The sequence below is a fragment of the Budorcas taxicolor genome, chromosome 11 (assembly GCF_023091745.1).
Source record: "Budorcas taxicolor isolate Tak-1 chromosome 11, Takin1.1, whole genome shotgun sequence".
Lineage (NCBI taxonomy): Eukaryota > Metazoa > Chordata > Mammalia > Artiodactyla > Bovidae > Budorcas > Budorcas taxicolor.
This window is the reverse complement of record NC_068920.1, coordinates 125,318,905-125,337,479: the sequence shown is the minus strand read 5'-3', so window position 1 is coordinate 125,337,479 and position 18,575 is coordinate 125,318,905. Positions and strand designations below refer to the sequence as shown.

General features: G+C 37.1%; 1 non-coding gene across 1 annotated transcript; it reads left to right on the top strand.

Moving 5' to 3' along the window:
* The first annotated feature begins 18,052 nt into the window (after window positions 1-18,052).
* On the top strand, window positions 18,053-18,159 carry LOC128057131 (U6 spliceosomal RNA). Its single transcript, XR_008200304.1, has one exon. It is a non-coding gene; the product is annotated as a U6 spliceosomal RNA (small nuclear RNA).
* Window positions 18,160-18,575: the final 416 nt, after the last annotated feature.

Here is an 18,575-nt window from a genome sequence, read left to right as displayed (position 1 = left end):
TCATGTATTAAGCAGATAACTAATAAAAACTTACTGTATAGCAGAGGGATCTCTACTCAAAGCACGGAAAGCAAAAAAGCAGGACATTGTTAAAGATTTGATTAGGCAGTGAGACAGGGTAGGGTTAGGATTCTCCCAGGTCTTTAGCTTGAGAACCTGAGAATCTGCAGTACTAGCCTTTATCTAATCACCGCCTGGATCATAGTAATGGCTTGTATTTATTTAGGGCTTACAGTGTGCCAAGTATGTGCATTATGTATGTGTGTATGTATGTCTATGTATATATACGTGTGTGTGTGTAAAATCTCATTTATTCTTTTCAATATCTCTGTCTTAGAGACTTAGAGATGAGGAAAGTAAGGCTAGTGAGGTTAACTTCCTCGCTTCCAAGGACTTGTATGTAAGTGCTAGCATCAGAAATTAAATGCAAGGATGCTGAACCCAGAGCCACCTCAGTGGGACATCGAAAAAGTCATACTCTGGGAAATTCTCATTCTGCATTGGTGTTGCTAAGATCCTTATTACCAGGTTCTCTTTGGTCCTGAAGTTGACTCAAATGGTGATCGGTTCACTGCAATTTGTATCCTCACCCTAGATGTGGAAGGATGAGAAGTACTGACCATTCATTTGTCTCTTTGTGCTGGAAAAAGGTAATGCAGATAGACTGGAATTATAAATGGAAATCAAGTTTGAGGATTATTCTTGACTTTTATTTTGTTTCCAGTTAATATAATAAGAGATTTAGTTGCATTTAAATCATCTATATCAAATGAACAACTCCAGAGAGGACTGCTCTGGGTACAGTATTTTCCTCTATGACTAATCAGTGTTGGGAGTACACGGTTAGCATGTATCATGCTTAATGGGATTGTTCCTTTCTGATACTTGTAGGACTCTCCTCCTCCCATTGAGCTATTACACACATCCTTGATTCATGACCCTTCTTTCTTTGCACTCCTAATATAGTCTACTTTTGTGACTTCAATTCTCACCACCCTGCTATTCCTGACACCCTCTGTGCACTTGACCTCTCTTAGAGCACTGGATGGCATTTCTTGTCCACCAGTACTATGCTGGAAAGAGACAGTAGGGAGAGTGCACTCTAGAAAACAGAGTGGTGAGAGGTGATGAGGATACTGCGGACCATGAAATATCTGGCCATAAGCAGAAGCAAGCCAGATCCTAAGTCCTACTTAAGACGTTTAAGGAAGTCTTGTGTACACTTTCCATGCAGGCCCTGTGACCTTGGAGGGAAATCAATACTCAGACTCTGATCATTGTACTGTTACATTTGTAGATAGAGAACATTCACTATACAGTGCTCAACTGAATATATATAATTCACACACAATACATAGGAACCATAATTCTTACATCTAACTCCCTAAATATAGTGTCTTGTATATAAACAGGACAAACACAACCTAACCAGACACAGTTCTGAGAGGCTAGTGGAAGCCACAGAAGAATGCTTGGCTGGAGCGTTTATAGGACAAAAGAGGGGGAAGCATTCCTAACCCATTAGGCACTGTTCAGAAGATTTCTAAACAAAATACAAGTTAGATTAGTGCCTAAAGGGAAGAATGAATGCATTCTTGACACTGTGTCCAGCCTTCCCAATCCCCACCCCCTGTACAATGATGTGTCTCTCAGTGAATAAAACAGACAGAAGAAACATAAGGCAAGAATGCAGAGGGAATTAAAAACTGGGAAGAGGGAGGAGGTGGAAGGCACCAATCAATTAATCCTCCCATTTTTGAAATCAGAGAAAACCTTGGCATTCAGTGATGATGAATCAATGCTGCTGACAGATACATCATGTTAGGATCCCAATAATCTAATTCTTCCATCAACAGAGAAGGCAGGTGATTACCACATTATCAGAAGGCTTAAGAAACATGGAGGAAATGCCATACAAGTTCTAGTGCAGCATTATCTGGCTCATCCTGCTAAAGACCCAGGACTATATTCTAAACTGATCAGCAGTCCTGGAGAGGTTGGGATGGGGGTGGGGAAGTGGGTTAAAATCTGGTGGGGGCAATTCTTCTTAGGAGAAAAAGTCTTTTGATTGGAAAAATGAAAAAAATTGAAGAGTCATTTCAGTTGTAGAAAGATGGGCCTTAGGATATGGCTGGTTATGAGACAACAGTACATAAAGACAGCATTGAATTGTTCTGCATAAGAAATGAGGAGAATTTAATTTCCAAGGACAGGCATGAGAGAGGGATATCTCGTCTCTGAGCAGTGCAGAGATGAAAGGAGAAGGAGGGAAATAACATTCAAGGAAAAGCCACAAAAGGATTAGTTCTCAATAGCAAAATGGCCAGAGAACTTTTGAGAAAGTGAATGTCTAATATTAATTTTATCAATTGTGCAGTAACTCAGTGTAAGCACTCACCAAATCAACAATAAAAGTCTATTACACGTAACCGTCTTCTAAAATTGCCTTATTTGGATTGCGCTTTGGAGAATTTTGAATAAAGGGTTTTGATATTTGTTGAGTAAATGAAAGAAAGAAAATGGACCTTCCACAAGAAGTCAGAGATAAATGAGATAAAATTCAGCAGAAGCCAAAAATTTGAAGTAGATGTGACTGTAAGAAACAGGTCCCAGATGATCCTAAGATACACACTGGGGTACACATTACATTTTTCCATGATAGTGAAATGGACACTAAAATTATTTGAATTTAAATATTAAAACTCTTATGGTTAGAATACTGAGAGGCTTACATCTGAGTTATACTGTGTACGTCAGAAAATTGTTTCATCTTCTTCCCATTGTTTAGAATAGCTTCAAATGGAAAATTAAATACTCAACATAGTGCAAGAAAAAAGTAATAATACATCTGCTAGACAGAAAATTATGCAATTAAAATATTTATAAAGCATTTAAAATAAACTGATAAAAGATTTTGTTACATTGTTCAAGTAAAAACAAACGATTCAGATTGTATATATAGTATGACTGGAACTCTATATGTTGCCTAAATTTATCCTAGGAATATAGAGATGACTTGATTCTAAGAAATTCTTTCATATACTTTCACCAATTAATAGATCAATGAAGACAATTGCATTTATTTCCATAGATACCAAAAATACATCCATTCTTGACTTTTATAGCTCATTAAAATAATAATCAGTTCAGATCAGTCGCTTAGTCGTGTCCGACTCTTTGTGACCCCATGAATTGCAGCACGCCAGACCTCCCTGTCCATCACCAACTCCCAGAGTTCACTCAGACTCACGTCCATCGAGTCAGTGATGCCATCCAGCCATCTCATCCTTTGTCGTCCCCTTCTCCTCTTGCCCCAATCTCTCCCAGCATCAGAGTCTTTTCCAATGAGTCAACTCTTCGCATGAGGTGGCCAAAGTACTGGAGTTTCAGCTTTAGCATCATTCCTTCCAAAGAAATCCCAGGGCTGATCTCCTTCAGAATGGACTGGTTGGATCTCCTTGCAGTCCAAGGGACCCTCAAGAGTCTCCAACACCACAGTTCAAAAGCATCAATTCTTCGGCACTCAGCCTTCTTCACAGTCCAACTCTCACATACATACATGACCACTGGAAAAACCATAGCCTTGACTAGACGGACCTTAGTTGGCAAAGTAATGTCTCTGCTTTTGAATATGCTATCTAGGTTGGTCATAACTTTTCTTCCAAGGAGTAAGTATCTTTTAATCTCATAGCTGAGATCACCATCTGCAGTGATTTTGGAGCCCAAAAAAATAAAGTCTGACCCTGTTTCCACTGTTTCCCCATCTATTTCCCATGAAGTGGTGGGACCGGATGCCATGATCTTCATTTTCTGAATGTTGACCTTTAAGCCAACTTTTTCACTCTCCTCTTTCACTTTCATCAAGACGCTTTTTAGCTCCTCTTCACTTTCTGCCAGAAGGGTGGTGTCATCTGCATATCTGAGGTTCTTGATATTTCTCCTGGCAATCTTGATTCCAGCTTGTGTTTCTTCCAGTCCAGCGTTTCTCATGATGTACTCTGCATAGAAGTTAAATAAGCAGGGTGACAATATACAATCTTGACGTACTCCTTTTCCTATTTGGAACCAGTCTGTTGTTCCATGTCCAGTTCTAACTGTTGCTTCCTGGCCTGCATATAGGTTTCTCAAGAGGCAGGTCAGGTGGTCTGGTATTCCCATCTCTTTCAGAAATTTCCACAGTTTCTTGTGATCCACACAGTCAAAGGCTTTGGCATAGTCAATAAAGCAGAAATAGATGTTTTTCTGGAACTCAAGAGCTTTTTCGATGATCCAGCTGATGTTGGCAATTTGATCTCTGGTTCCTCTGCCTTTTCTAAAACCAGCTTGAACATCGGGAAGTTCATGGTTCACGTATTGCTGAAGCCTAGCTTGGAGAATTTTGAGCATTACTTTACTAGCATGTAAGATGAGTGCAATTGTGTGGTAGTTTGAGCATTCTTTGGCTTTGTCTTTCTTTTGAATTGGAATGAAAACTGCCCTTTTCCAGTCCTGTGGCCACTGCTGAGTTTTCCAAATTTGCTGGCATATTGAGTGCAGCACTTTCACAGCATCATCTTTCAGGATTTGAAATAGCTCAACTGGAATTCCATCACCTCCACTAGCTTTGTTCGTAGTGATGCTTTCTAAGGCCCACTTGACTTCACATTGCAGGATGTCTGGCTCTAGATGAGTGATAATAATAGATAATTCCTTAACAAGATTTTCTACCTGAACCACAAAGCAAGTTCTTGCTTAATGTTGGATAACTTGATACATCACTATAAAAGTGAGGAACAGTTTAACATTGTTTAAGCTATACTGACTAGACAAAACAGTAGGTTAGAGAACTAGAAAAAAATTGTAAATAATTCAAACATACATCAGTAGAAAAGTGATTACGTAAATGATACTTAATGATTTCTCTTTATAATACCAAGTGGAGAAGGAAATGGAAACCCACTCCAGTATTCATGCCTGGAGAATCCCATGGACAGAGAAGCCTGGCAGGTTACAGTCCATGGGGTCGCAAAGAGTCGTACACAACTGAAACGACTTAGCACATAATACCAAGAGGCATCTGCAATTAAGGGGCTTATTTCACGTAATTGAGATAAAAATGAAAAGCATTGAAAATAGTGTACAAAGCATGCTTCCTTTCATATAGAAAAAAAAGACAGTTTGCATATACACAGATTGCTTTGAAAATAGGAGATGTGAAACAGATAATAAGGGAAAGACTAGGAATCTGGAGGTATGGACAGGAGGTTATGTAAACCCTTCTTTACTGTTCGGATTTATGATTTGTATGTATCATTTTTCCAATTAAAAGAAACTAAGAGTCAAAAGAAAAATAAAACTTTACAGATCAAAAAGTAAATGGAAACTAAATATCCAATAATAGAAAGTTGGATAAATAAGCTATGGCCAAAGTATTTTATGGGATTTTGTGCAGCTATTAAAAATTGTGTGTGCTAAGTAAAAGAAAGCTGAGTGCTGAGGAACTGATGCTTTTGTACTGTGATATTGGAGAAGACTCTTGAGAGACCCTTGGACTGCAAGGAGATCCAACCAGTCCATCCTAAAGGAAATCAGTACTGAATGTTCATTGGAAGGACTGATGTTGAAGCTGAAACTCCAATACTTTGGCCACCTGATGGGAAGAGCTGACTCATTTGTAAAGACCCTGATGCTGGGAAAAATTGAAGGCAGGACGAGAAGGGAATGACAGACGATGAGATGGTTGGATGGCATCACTGACTTAAAGGACATGAGTTTGAGTAAACTCCAGGAGTTGGTGATGGACAGGGAGGCCTGGTGTGCTGCAGTCCATGGGGTCGCAAAGAGTTGGACACGACTGAGTGACTGAACTGACTAACTGACTGAAGTCGCTTCAGCCATATCTGACTCTTTGTAACCCTGTGGACTATTGATTTTAAGTTTTACTTGCAAAATAAACAGTGAGCCAAAAGTGAAACACTGATAAAATTGAACTTGATCTGATTTATTCTAAAACCAGGCTCCTCTGTCCAAGGGGATTCACGAAGCAAGAAAGCTAGAATGGGTCACTATGCCCTCCTCCAGGGATCTTCCCAACCGAGGGATCGAACCCGCTTCTGCTACGTCTCCTGCATTGGCAGGTGGGTTCTTTTACCACTAGTGCCACCTGGGAGGCCTAAATTGTGCTATAAATAAACTTCATTAAAAAATTAACTGTATAAAATTAAAATACAAATGTGTGCTATATTGCTCAGCAGATACTTGTTGAATGAATAAAATGATGAATTCCAAGTGAGAGGAGAGACAGGATAAAAATCATGAATGCTGAATAACCATAATTATATACTACCATCCAAATATACATATAAGAAAAACAATGTCAGAAGGAAAGAAAAATAGAATAGTGATATTTTCTGCTTATGATATTACAATGTACATACAATGTACATTAAAAATAATTTCTTATATTTTTCTGATTTTCAGAAATTCATGTAATAAATGTGCATTGTTTAAAAATGGAAAAAAATTCTTTTAGGAAGTGAGATGTTCTATCTGCTTTTCTGAGGCAATGTGGAAAATAGAAAATAAAGTACTCCCCATAGGTGGTTCATGCAGACCCTGCTGTGTGGGCACAATTTCCTTAATGTTCACCCTAAACCCAACTATTGATTTTAAGTTTTACTTGCAAAATAAACAGTGAGCCAAAAGTGAAACACTGATAAAATTGAACTTGATCTGATTTATTCTAAAAGCAGACTTGCCTAAGGCAAAATTCTTTAGGAAATCATTCCAACAGCTAAGAGAAGGTTGTGAGCCTATACTTAAACAAGGTGAATTTTCATTCATAAAATTCTTTCCTGTTCCTGTTATAACATCATGAAAAAATTAAAAGCTGCTGCCCTTGGACTTTCAATTTAGTATACATACGCTTTGTAGGAAATAGGTGACTGTGTAAAATATATATAAGACACTCAGTTAACGTTTGTTAATGTGATGGCATTTAGTAAATATATTTAAAGTCAATTGGAATCAATATTGGAAATCAAGTCTTAGTGAAGAAAAGGATTTTATTGTCTCTCTAAAACATAGTTAAATGCTTTTAGATTAAAGGCCTAATCTGGTAGGTCAGGTTGGTATATATATTTGTTGTTAGTTTCAGTGTCTACTAGTGATTAATGATTTTTACCTCTTATATCAACTCTCCTATTTTACTCAAACCCTTTGCCCAAAAATATATTTTACAAGAGAAGTGCTTATCTTTCTTTATATAAAACAGTGATCTGATGTTTTTTGCTAAATTACTAACAACAAAATATTTTTCCCCTCTTCATTTGACTTATGTTTTTTAAAATATGTTTCCAAACTTTTGAGAGGAGAAATAAAACAAAAGCCCAATGGCTTCTTACTCCAACATCAAATATTCAGTAAATCTTTCAAAATCCTCATTAATCTATGTCCTCCCCTCTCAACACAAACCCACAGGCAACATACCTGTGTCTCCAGCCAGAATATTGCAGCAATACTATTTCAGTCCCACTTCATTCCTTTGCTCATTATATTCTTCCCAATGCCTTGTCTGGTTCTTGGCTTGAATTGTTCTGGCTCAAGGTCTCCCATCAGGTGGCAGTCCAGGCGTCAGCTGATGTATGCTGCAGTCATCTCAAGACTTGGCTGGCGTTAAAGAATCCACTTAGAAGCTCACTCACATAGCTGTTGTCTACAGTCAAGGCCTCCACTTCTCCCCACATAGGCCTCTCCATAAGCTGCTTGAGTGTCATCACTGCTGACTTCTTCCAAGTTGTGAGAGGAGAAAATGGAGATAAGTAAAAGTTACAACGATGTGAATAACAGAAGTGAAGTTGCTCAGTCATGTCCGACTCTTTGCGACCCCATGGACTGTAGCCTACCAGGTTCCCTGTCCATGAGATTTTCCAGGCAAGAGTACTGGAGCAGGTTGCCATTTCCTTCTCCAGAGGATCTTCCCAACCCAGGGATTGAACCTGGGTCTCCCAAATTGTAGGCAGATGCTTTACCATCTGAGCTACCAGGGAAATATACCAGGAGTGAATACCAGGAGTGGTGATTACTGGGGGTCCTCTTCAGTTCAGTTCAGCTCGGTCGTATCCAACTCTTTGCAGCCCTATGGACTGCAGCATGCCAGGCTTCCCTGTCCATCATCAACTCCCGGAGTTTATTCAAACTCATGTCCATTGAGTCAGTGAGTCCTTTTAGAGGCTGGCTACCCTCTAGAGCTGTCACACTTTGAAGCCCAGGCTTGTTACTGAACCAAATTTAGGTCTGCTGATACTGGATTGTGGTGAAGGAAAGTGCAGAATTAATTGCAGGTGTAAAACAAGGAGTCTGAGCTATTAATGCTCAAAAGACCTGAACTCCCTGGTGGCTTTCAGGTAAAGACTTTTAAAGATAGGGTGATGGAGAGGGTTGCAGGGTGCATGATCAGTTTGTAGATATTCTTCTGATTGGTTAGTGGTGAGGTAATCAGCAATCAACATCGTCAGCCTTCTGGTTCCACCTGGTCTGGAGTCTATGTGTTTGTGGTCAGATTGCAGTTAACTTCTTCCGCCTGGTAGGGGTTTCAGCATCTGAAAAATAGCTCAGAGGATGTGGCTCAGAATATTATCTCTTGAGGAGAAATTGGGGCTTCTCTGGTGGCTTAGATGACAAAGAATTTGCCTGCAATGCAGGAAACCTGGGTTCGATCGCTGGGTCAGGACCATCCTCTGGAGAAGGGAATAGCTACTCACCCCAGTATTCTTGCCAGGAGAATATCATGGACAAAGGAGCCTGGTGGGCTACAGTCTTTGGGGCTGCAGAGAGTCACACATGACTGAGCGACTAATGTGAGGAGAAACTAAAGGTCCCTGACTTTGTTTAATGACTAAACCATTATGATTTTGTCTTGTTGATCGTTTTCTTTTGTTTCTATCTTGTCTCACTTCTCGAATTAAATTTGTTCTTTGGAACTCAGAGAAGGCCTAGGAGGCTAAACTTTTTCTCCAAAGTTTAGAGGCAGGCAGAAGACATGTGGAGGTGTCTGTTCTGGGAATGTCCCATCAGATCCTGCTCTGCACAGAGTCCCAGCTTCTCCCAGAAGTTTTCTTTAGTCACTACTCCTTTATGATTTCTTTCTTTTCAAGACACCTTTAGAACAAGTTCTCTACCATACATGGCTCTTAATAATGCTATTTTTTGAAATTTTTTATTTGTCACATTTTAAATAATTCTCAAAGAGTCAGACATGACTGAAGCTTAGCACACTCAGAACCAAATAATTCTCTCAGTGCAATGAAGTTTCAAGTCCAATAACTAAGACTCAATACATTTTATTTCACAATTCATATCTCAATTACAGCAACATTGGGTTTAGTAAATATTGGGACAAGACTAATTGAGGATAACTTACTGGTTCTGAGTACTGAATGCTGATTAAAACTGCCTGAGGAGCTTTTAAAAATATTGATGCATAGGTGATAGCCCCAGATAGAAACTGGCATTTATTTAAATGCTTCTCAGGTGATTCCAGTGGGCAGTCAGTCACTTAGGGTACTTCCTGCCTCAGTCATAGATTAAGAGGAGTCTATTTTGAATTATGTTCTTTGTTGTTGTCATTCACTATCCTATAATTCCACCAAACAAAACATTTGTAGTTTTGATTCAGTTCTCTTTGTTAAAAGAACGAGGACATCGATTAAGTATTCAAAACCCTATTAGTGTATCTATTTCTTTCATAGATATAGTCTTTACTTCATACTCTGTCAGAAGAAGAAATAGACATAATTACTTTTTCAGAATGTACAGTTTTTGTGTGATCTAACAGAAAGATCAAATCACTAAATATAACTAATAAAAATTGTCCAAGAGTCATGAAAATCAACTGAAATGGCTACAACTACAGGCCATAAAATTACTTTCGATAGACAAAATTAAATTTGATAGTTTGAAGATCGCTATCAATACAGCTCTTTAGGATCTGTCAGGGGAGGAAGCGTTATTTCATCTGAAATCTCTTCCCCTCTTTCACATTGTCCATGAGGTTTTTAAATTTCCTACCAGTTCTGCTTCAAAAAATTCCGCATTCCCCACTACCCTCCCCCTTTGCCCAACCACATTTTACAATCCTGGAAAAGATGGAGTAAAAAGCCTTTCTGATATAAGAGACTTTTTTAAAGATGTGGCTTCTGTGGCTTGAGATGTCACAAGGAAAAGACATTCTTTACTGCCTGGCTAGAAATATCAGCGTTTTCCATTGCTTATTTCATGGTGTTAACCTTAGTTCTTTTGCCAGTTGAATTCCTGTCCCCTAATTTTAAGAAATAAGTAGTGAGCTCATTTACCTTTTAAAAATAAGACACTTCTGTGATAGCAAAGTCTCTTTTGCAAAGGTTAACTAATTCAAGTCCATGGGTAAAGTTTAGGACAATGATTTTCAAACATGATGCACATCCTTTACAGTTCTTTTTGTTTTTTCTTATAAAGTGCTTATCTGGGATTACACCAGACCTAATCAGCATCTTACAGCTTAAAATGTATACTGATGGGCACTGAAAGAGATTAAGAGAGAACTAAGCATGATGAACATCTTGGCACTCAAAGATGTTTCTGGAATTTTTCTCCATATCCAACATAATTAAATCAGACTAACAAATAAAAAGTTCATGACTGTTGAAAGTAAGCTGAGGGAAGGTAAAATTAAAACATGTGAAGACAAAAATAAAAATTCTGGTTATCAAATGTTTTCTTGATTAATAGATAGAAGGAAAACTATGACAAACCTAGCTGCTGCTAAGCTGCTAAGTCACTTCAGTCGTGTCTGACTCTGTGCGACCCCATAGACGGCAGCCTATCAGACTCCCCCGTCGCTGGGATTCTCCAGGCAAGAACACTGGAGTGGGTTGCCATTTCCTTCTCCAGTGCATGAAAGTGAAAAGTGAAAGTGAAGTCGCTCAGTCGCGTCCAACCCTCAGTGACCCTATGGACTGCAGCCCACCAGGCTCCTCCGTCCATGGAATTTTCCAGGCAAGAGTACTGGAGTGGGGTGCCATTGCCTTCTCCAATGACAAACCTAGACAGCACATTAAAAAGTAGAGACACTGCTTTGCCAACAAAGGTCGATATGGTCAAAGCTATGGTTTTTCCAGTGGTCATGTATGGATGTAAGAGTTGGACCATAAAGTAGGCTGAGCACTAAAGAATTGATGCTTTTGAATTTTGGTGTTGAAGAAGACTCTTGAGAGTCCCTTGGCTTGCAAGGAGATCAAACCAGTCCATTCTAAAGGAAATCAACCCTGAATATTCATTGGAAGGACTGGTACTGAAGCTGAAGCTCCAATACTATGGCCACCTGACATGAAGAGCTGACTCATTGGAAAAGACCTGATGCTAGGAGAGATTGAAGGCAAAAGGAGAAGAGTGCGGCAGAGGATTAGATGGTTAGATAGTATCACTGACTCAATGGACATGAATTTGAGCAAACTTCGGGAGATAGTGAAGGACTGGGAAACCAGGCCTGCTATAGTCCATGGAGCCACAAAGAGTCGTACACAACTTAGCGACTGACCAGCAGTGCAGAATTACTGAACAGAACCATTGCAGAAGACAGGGTATAATAGTGCTAATAGCAGCTCAAAGTAGAACGGACCCAGAACCTTTCCCCTGCCACTGTATAAAAAAGAAATCTAGAAAATCTGCTCCATGCTAAAAGGCTTAAAAGCCAAATTTCTACCCATTGGCTGAAAGTGAATCAGACTTAACAACATACATTTTGTATCCTAACCTTATTCCTGGCTTCATGTCAAACTGGGTCTCATTTTCCTCTTATATTAGGCCAGGTTTCTTTGGTTGCAAGTTATAGTAAGTTTAATTCTTAAAGATGGACTTTATATACATCCTCTAAAATCATAGTTTAACCATTTCATTACTTTTCTTCCCACTAAATTTTATAAAATAGAACAAAATGCACTAAATTGCTTATAAAATTTTCCAAACATTTCTGCATAAAATGACAATGCAGTAAAAAAAAAACAACTGTATCTGGAAAGTAGGTCCAGAAAGCAGATGTTTTAATTGTCCATAGCACTGATGAATTGAAGTCTGAGCTGATAGAGTTATAGGAGTACTGATGTAAAGTATATGAAGATACAGATTTTAAATCTGCACCCTCCCAAGAGGTCTTTCAAAAAAATAGCTGAAATATAACTGGCTAAAATAACATAGCTTTACATTTCTTAAATTTGTCTATTATATATTTTAGGTCTAAACATCTGACTCATTAAGGAAATAATTACAACTTAACTAGTGAGAAGTCAGAGATATAACTGAGAATTTCTTAAACAGGCAAAAACAAACAGAAACTCAAATGGAGTTGTGTCTGAAAACTGTTTTTTTTTTTTCTGAAATATGCTTTAATAGGTTCTTTAAGGAATAAGTCAATGGAGATGAGCTCTATAGTACTGAATACAATGTCTCAAATGGCATCAAAGATGAAGATGATGCTCTAAAGTTAGAATTTTCCTATTTTCTTCCTAGAAATCACCTAAAGCAACTCAGAGGAATAGACATAATAACACAAACTTCTTTTTTGCAAAACATATACTAAAACAATAATAAACTAAAAAAAAAGTGTAGGGTTCCCAGAAGAAGAGAGGTCAAGCAAATATGTATGCAAAAGGAACAAGAGAAATAACATTGTAGCTTCAGATCTCAGAGTCAGAAAAACACACTTCTTAAAAAATAAGGACCACTAGCTGAGATGCAAAATCCACATGCCTTGTATGCAACAATGGAAATAGGATGCGCGCGCGGAGGTAGGAACTCTTCTGGACCTAGCTTACTTCTGAAAGTCAAAAAGATGACAACAAACAAGGAATCATAAAAATTAGCTGTATTTTGCAGCAAAAGTCTTTCTCAAAGAAAATGAGAGTAGAGATTTGGCATTTTGAAAAACCTCTATAATGACTACCCTCATTGACTTAGGAAAATTAAAAACTAGACAAACTCACATACAAAATTCTGGGTCATCAAGATCATAATTCCAGCAAACCTGAAATAGTGCCATGAACCCTTCTATACTATAACTCCCCAAAATGATTAATCCTGGAGAAATTCATCTGCTTTAAAGATGAGCAGTGAAAAAGGGATGCATCACCAGAGGCACATAAATATAGTACAAGGGGGAAAAAAAAAAGAAACAAGAGGAAACAAGTTAGAATATATTAGAAACAAATCATATTAGGAAGAAAATTTTTCTACTCTAGCAGACCAGTAGACTGAGACCACTTTTCCAACAGAAATTTAAATAGCACAATCAAGCAATACCCTTTATGAGGAAAGACTGTAAAGACATATTTAATAATTTAAGGAAGAAATCATAAGATGAGAGGAAGAGAGAAAATATAAGTTCATGTATGAAGTGAAAGAAAAAAATAACAAAACCATTACAAAAATAAAGGCAAAATAAAAAACACAATAAATAAAAGATTGCAGAAAACAACAAATAAATAGAAGACAGATATAAGAAAAGTAAGAAAAATAAGATTGAAATAAAGAGATGAAAGAGAATAGAGGAAATTGTCTCCAGATTCACATAGAGTTCTAAAAGAAAAAAAAATGAAAAAGAATGAATAACTTATAATATAGTTCAAGTCTATTTCTCCGAGATTAATTATTTGGATTCAAATAGTGAAAGATCCACTCTGTGAAAGAACTATGTATTCAAAATAATAAATAACACATATCTTAGCAAATTTACAGGATTTCAGTGAAAATGAAAAATGTATTTGGTAACCAGGCAAAAAAGTTTTAAGGTACAGGGTGTGAGTGGGGGATCAAGCTGGTCCCAGACTTCTCCATAGAAAAATTCAAAGCTACAGATTGCAGAGGAATCCTACAACACTGTTAAGGAAAGAAAGCTGTGGGGATGAAGAGGACTGTAAGAATTTTATATCTAGCTAACCTATAATTTAAAAAAAGAAAGCTATGCATAAGAACTCAGGAAATACTAAAATAATGAGAACTTAAAAATAGTATTCCCCTGAGTTCATCCTAAGTAATCTACTAGAATAAGAAAAACTGTAGAAAAAAAAAGATTGTTAAGCATTAATTCTATTAACATTGAAGAGTTTTAAAATATGTAGGGTTACAATTACAAAAGAGTATACATGCTGCATTCCCTAGCAAAGTACATATAGTAAAGTTAATAAAAGATGGAAAGGGCAGGAACAAAAAGAGAAGAAATTTAAAATTTCCAATTCCCTCCTCTTTAATAGCTGCAGATGAAAGTACATCACTAAAAGTTAACAAATGTTTAATACAGATATAAATACACGTATTTGTTGCTGTCGTTCAGTCACTAAGTCATGTCCCACTCTTCGCAACCCCATGAACTGCAACACGCCAGGCTCTTTTGTCCTCCACTGTCTCCCAAAATTTGCTCAAATTCATGTCCATTGAGTAGGTGATGCTATTTAACCATCTCATCCTCAGCTGCCCCAATCTTTCCCAGCATCAGGATCTCTCCCAATGAGTCAGCTCTTGTCAATTGTTTTAGTTATCTACTGCTGTATACAACACACACCTAAAAATTATTGACTTAAAAACAGTTCTCTCATGATTCTACGGGTTGATTAGGCTGGGTTGGATCCCTGGGTTGGGAAGTTCTCCTGGAGGAGGGCATGGCAACCCACTTCAGTATTCTTGCCTGGAGAATCCCCATGGACAAAGGAGCTTGGTGGGCTACAGTCCATGGGGTCGCAGAGTTGGATACAACTGAGTGACTAAGCACAGCACAGCATACATACGCTCTAGAGTAATTCAAAGTCTATATTTTAAATCATTTAATTAGTTAATAATTCTATTATAAGATTCTGATATTAAATAATGTTTATTTGGAGAAACAGTTGCAATAATGGGTAAAACTTATCTATAGGTCTTTGGAGAATTTTGCTCACACGTTCCCTCTTTACCATGGTTACCTAAAGGAGAACAATATTTATCTTGTCCTCTTTACCTAACTGATGGATATGTTTCAAACCCATGATCTCTGTGGTTAAGTTTTAGATTAACTTTTTCAGCTTGGTTCACAAAGTAGTATTATGACTCACACATTTATAGTTCCTGACACAGTAGAGAAGCTGAAGCTTGACCAGGAGCCCAGCATCAGAGAAATGAAAATGGTATATAGATGGATAAGCAGGGTTGACATGGCAGGAAAAATGTAGATGTTCTAAGGTTAAACATTCATTGTGAAGTTTGGGGGCACATTTAAATATTTTCTGAATGTTACATGACACCATTTAATTGATTATTTGTTGTTATTTTAAGCGTAACTCATGAATTTTAGACCTTTTTCCAGACACATACTATTGTTCCTATGTTATATCCCATAACTTGCTTAAAGTATTTGGCTCTCTTTGATATGGAATATATCCAACTTGGAACCAAAAATATGAGAGTTATGTGAGATCTCAATAGTACTTCCCAAAAGTAATACACCATTTTCATCAGCAGTATTCTGCTTTCTCTCAAATATAAATATAAAAACTACATCCAACATTTTAAAAAGAGGCAAGTGTGTTTGAACCATTATATAGTTGTTAAGTGTTGAAATAGCTATATTATTTCTTGCTGTCTCAGAAAACAAAGGATAGTAAGTCTACAAAGATAAACAACAATTTAGAGGGTGGGCAAAGGTCAACTCAAGAAAAAAATTGTGTTAGTTTTTGTCCACCCTACATTTCTCCTTTTTGGAAATCACCCTCTTGTCTGTCACATTATTCTGGTAAATTTGTCAGTTAAGGAGCTACTTCCCTGCCCCAAAGTTTGCATGTGACTAAACAGGGTTAACCACAGCTGCTGTTCAGTGATTGAGATGAAAATTAGGCAGGGCAGGGGGTGGTGGGAGGAGGAAGAGGCTGTCTCTTCCAAGAGGTTGACATTAAAATGCATGTAACAGTATAAATGTTACAATCTATTTTTTTTCACTACGTAAAGAGATCTCAACAGAGAGGGACACAGAAATAGAGCGAAAAACAAATAGACTGGCCACAGGACCTCATTTAAAAACTTGGATCAAGCTATTCCTAAAGCATGAAAAGAATAACAGAAATTACATAATAAGGTAAAATGGTTGATTTCATTAAACTAATATTCAGCTATTTTGGAAACAAACCTATTTGCAGAATACAGCTGTAAACCCACATTTTGTAACACCACACATCAATAGTCCTTGTACCTCTTTTTGTATGCCATATTCATTGGAATTAAATTTATATACTTTACCTAGTAGCTCAGTTGGTAAAGAATCCGTCTGCAATGCAGGAGACCCCATTCAATCAGGGGTCGATCAGGGTTCAGGAAAATCCCCTGGAGAAGGGATAGGCTACCCACCCCAGTATTCTCACCTGGAGAATTCCATGGACAGAGGAGCTTGGCAGGCTACAGTCCACGGGGTTGCAAAGTCGGACACAACAAAGCAACTTTCACTTTCACCTTATAAAAGCCTACAGTTCTGTTTTGTTAGCATCACCATACTTATAAAATGGCATTTGTGCAGCAATTTGGATATTTTAAAATATTGTGCCCATATTTTGCAAAATTGAATAACGAATGTGACAATATTAATGGATTTTCCATGGAATTCTCCAGGCAAGAATACTGGAGTGGGTGCTAAGCACGCATGCTAAATCACTTCAGTTGTGTTCCACTCTTTGCAACACTATAGACTGTAGCCTGCCAGGCTCCTCTGTCCCTGGGATTCTCCTGGGAAGAATACTGGTTGTCACGCCCTCCTCCAGGGAAAATTTCCTGACCCAGGGATTGAACCCTTGTCTCTTACATCTCTTGCATTGGCAGATAGGTTATTTAGCACTAGCACCACCTGGGAAACCCACTGGAATGCGGTAGCCATTCCCTTCTCCAGGGAATCTTCCCCACCCAGGGATCAAACATGCTTCTCCTGCATTGCAGGCAGATTCTTTACCATCTGAGACACCAGGGAAGTTTATCAGTTCTACAGTTTGAAAACAGAACCTCTTTGCAAGTTGGTTGTTAAATTTTTTGGACTTCAATTTTCACATATATTTCCTAGAAGCCTTATGAGGAAAAATTAAGGGTGGTGTTAAGACAATGAATATAATCCTAATAAGATTATATATAACAAATTACAAAAAAGGAGACACATTAAAATTTTTTTTCTAACAGCTACTATACCCTGCTATGAATATCTTGATACTAAAATAAGTTTCATTTACTCACTAAAAAACAAAAAGAAGCCAAATTTGATAACATATTGGAGTAGCTGAGAACAGCAAAATAAAACAAAAACCTCCACTGTGAGATAAATAAAAATCTACATATTGAAATGGACTGAATTTGTATAAAGAAGGAATTACATTATATTGAAGCAAACCAGTGACTACTTGGTTCATATCAATAACTGTAAAATCAGTATAGAATTGAAATGAGAGAATAAGCAAATATTAATAAATTAAGCAATAATTAAGTAATAATTTAATTTAAAATGTATTTAAAATGATTAACAATGTCTATATAACCTTTTAGCTAATAATAGACTGAAAATGTTTTAAAATGTAAAAATATTTATATATATATGTTAATTAATTAAATTTATAAGGTACTTTATTCAACAAAAATAGTCCACTGGTAAAAACCAATAATTCTATACAACAAAGCTTACAGGTCATTGGTATCTCAAATCATGGCAATAAATTATGTGGATATTTCTAACACAAAGCATGTATCTGTAACCAGTGTTTCCATGGGAATTTACATTTATATCAATACAAAAGCTAAATTATTTTAACAAAAATGATCTTTTAAAAAATAATCCACACAATTCCTATAAATGACCATCATCCATTACATATTGTTAATATTATTTAATATTAATTTATATAATCTTTCCAGGACCCATCTGTTATATGAAGCTATATAATTAAAACTTTTAATTAAAACTTTGGTATTGAATTGAATCATTATAATTTCAAAATATATTAGAAATAGTAACACATAAACATATGACCTAAAATGAACCTACTTCGGGCTCACTTCGGCAGCACATATACTAAAATTGGAATGATACAGAGAAGATTAGCATGGCCCCTGCGCAAGGATGACACGCAAATTCGTGAAGCGTTCCATATTTTTTCAATTAGACCTAATTGATATCTATAGGACATTTCACCCCAAAACAATGAATTTCACCCTTTTTTCAAGTGCTCATGGAATCTTCTCCAGGATAGATCACATCCTGGGCCATAACTCTAAACTTGATAAATTCAAAAAAATCGAAATCATTCCAAGTATCTTTTCTGACCATAATGCATTAAGATTAGATCTCAATTACAGGAGAAAAACTACTAAAAATTCCAACATATGGAGGTTGAACAACACACTTCTGAATAACCAACAAATCACAGAAGAAATCAAAAAAGAAATCAAAATATGCATAGAAACTAATGAAAATGAAAACACAACAACCCAAAACCTGTGGGACACTATAAAAGCAGTGCTAAGAGGAAAGTTCATAGCAATACAGGCATACCTCAAGAAACAAGAAAAAA